This window comes from Nansenia antarctica (assembly GCF_963989245.1).
Source record: "Nansenia antarctica genome assembly, chromosome: 1".
NCBI classification, from domain to species: domain Eukaryota; kingdom Metazoa; phylum Chordata; class Actinopteri; order Argentiniformes; family Microstomatidae; genus Nansenia; species Nansenia antarctica.
In genome coordinates, this window is record NC_137674.1 from 111825104 (window position 1) to 111827603 (window position 2500).

The window sequence follows — 2500 nt, forward strand, 5'->3', positions numbered from 1 at the left end:
GTTCCTCTGGTTTGAATAATGTTTGTTTCTGTTAACGTCAGTCAGACGTCTTCTGTTCTGAGTTCAGATGAAGTGGAACGGTTACTTGAGATGGAGGGATTAGTTAGTTTATTGGTTGTAAACACGGTCTTGAAACGGGACCAACAATCCCATGATCAGAACAATTAGGTTTGCCTAGCTAGCCCAATCAAATAGACAGGGTCTGCAATTTTTGCCCTCCAGTTTTTTTGCTCTATCCAGTCTGAAGCTAGGCAAACTGGCTAGTAGTCGCTCTATTGGTAGAGGGCTGCAAGGGAATTTTTCCTGGCTACATAGTACCGGTATACAGGTTTTTACTTTTGCCTGTCAGTATTGATTGATTGATTGACTGATTGACTGAACATTTTCATTGTGTGAAGCGCAATGAGTTGCATCTTGTAAGAAATGCGCTATACAAATAAAATTTGATTTGATTTGATTTGAAGCTCAGAGTATTTAGCTTGTTAGCTAGGCTTGTTAGCTAGGCTTGTTAGCTAGGCTTGTTAGCTAGGCTTGTTAGCTAGGCTTGTTAGCTAGGCTTGTTAGCTAGGCTTGTTAGCTAGGCTTGTTAGGGTAACACACCCAGGTGGAGAGGCCTGGTTGGTTGGGGAGGGTATAGAGAGGTCTGGTTGGTTGGGGAGGGTATAGAGAGGGAGTAGCATGACCTGGGCGGTGTGTGGTGTCCTGTGTCCCAGAGGCAGAGGGCGGGGGCGGATAGGAAAGTGTGTCAGCAGCTCGTGTGTGTGTGTGTGTGTGTGTGTGTGTGTGTGTGTGTGGGTGTGTGTGTGTGGGGGGGGGGTTACTGGGGGGTTACTAGGTTGGGTTACTGAGTTACTGTCAGTCAGTGGATCTCACTGTAGTAGTCGAGGTCAATGGTACTCTCTCTCCTCTATCTCTCTCTACCTCTCACTCTCTACCTCTCCCTCTCTCTCTCCTCTATCTTTCTCTACCTCTCCCTCTCTACCTCTCCCTCTCTCCCTCTCACTCTCTACCTCTCCCTCTCTCCCTCTCACTCTCTACCTCTCCCTCTCTCTACCTCTCCCTCTCTACCTCTCACTCTCTACCTCTCTCTCTCTCTACCTCTCCCTCTCTACCTCTCACTCTCTACCTCTCTCTCTACCTCTCCCTCTCTACCTCTCACTCTCTACCTCTCTCTCTCTACCTCTCACTCTCTACCTCTCCCTCTCTCCCTCTCACTCTCTCCCTCTCTCTCTACCTCTCTCTTTCTCTACCTCTCACTCTCGACCTCCCTCTCTCTACCTCTCACTCTCTACCTCTCTCTCTCTACCTCTCTCTTTCTCTACCTCTCCCTCTCTACCTCTCACTCTCTACCTCTCTCTCTCTACCTCTCCCTCTCTACCTCTCCCTCTCTACCTCTCCCTCTCTACCTCTCTCTCTCTACCTCTCACTCTCTCTACCTCTCCCTCTCTACCTCTCTCTCTCTCTCTCCCTCTCTACCTCTCACTCTCTCTCTCTCTCTACCTCTCACTCTCTCTACCTCTCCCTCTCTCCCTCTCACTCTCTACCTCTCCCTCTCTACCTCTCTCTCTCTACCTCTCCCTCTCTACCTCTCACTCTCTCTCTTTCTCTACCTCTCCCTCTCTCTACCTCTCCCTCTCTCCCTCTCACTCTCTACCTCTCCCTCTCTACCTCTCTCTCTCTACCTCTCCCTCTCTCTACCTCTCCCTCTCTACCTCTCACTCTCTCTCTTTCTCTACCTCTCTCTCTCTCTCTCTACGTCTCCCTCACTCTCGGTCTCTGTACCAGGGAGGTAGTAGTAGTAGGACAGGCTGGGCCTCTGTAAAGCCTCCTACACACTGCGATTTTGGGCTGTCCCAGGCGAAAGGTCACCAGTCGTGGCAACATCTGTGGTCGTGGGTCCAGAACGTTGGTCCTACGTCGTACTGTGTGTGTGTGTGTGTGTGTGTGTGTGTGTGTGTGTGTGTGTGTGTACTGTGTGTGTGTATGGTTCAAAGATGACTGATGTTACGGTCTTTGCGACCAAAGATAGCCTGCGACAAATATCTGAGTGTCCGAAATTTGGGACGATCGTCTGTGAGCGTCTCGCAATCTGAATGCTGCTACCACCTGCGTCAACTAACCGACCAATAGAAATGCAGAATAGAATTCTGTCTATGCTCCGTCGTAGCCTGCGATTCAAGTTTGTGGCTCGTCGCACGGTGTGCATGCATCAAATCGATGGTTTTATTGTACCCAAGATTATTAGTTACATGTCGCACAGTGTGGCTTGCAATAAACTTAACAGTGTGTAGGAGACTTTAAGGTCACCCGGTCACCCAGAGATGACACGCAGACACTGGGAGACGTGTGGCTCAGTAGAAAGTGCAGAGTAGGGGTGGGCATCGACGATCGATAATTGATCGATAAGGATCTTGGTCGATCACAAAATAAAACATTTGGTCGATCACAAAAAAAAAAAAAAAAAAAAAATTTTGTGATCGACCAAATGTTTTATTTTGTG

General features: G+C 48.7%; 1 protein-coding gene across 1 annotated transcript in view; it reads left to right on the forward strand.

Annotated features, from left to right (window-relative positions):
- The window catches only part of LOC308171114 (arf-GAP with coiled-coil, ANK repeat and PH domain-containing protein 2-like), a 65841-nt gene that overhangs the window by 41218 nt on the left and 22123 nt on the right, over window positions 1-2500 (forward strand). The window lies entirely within an intron of this gene.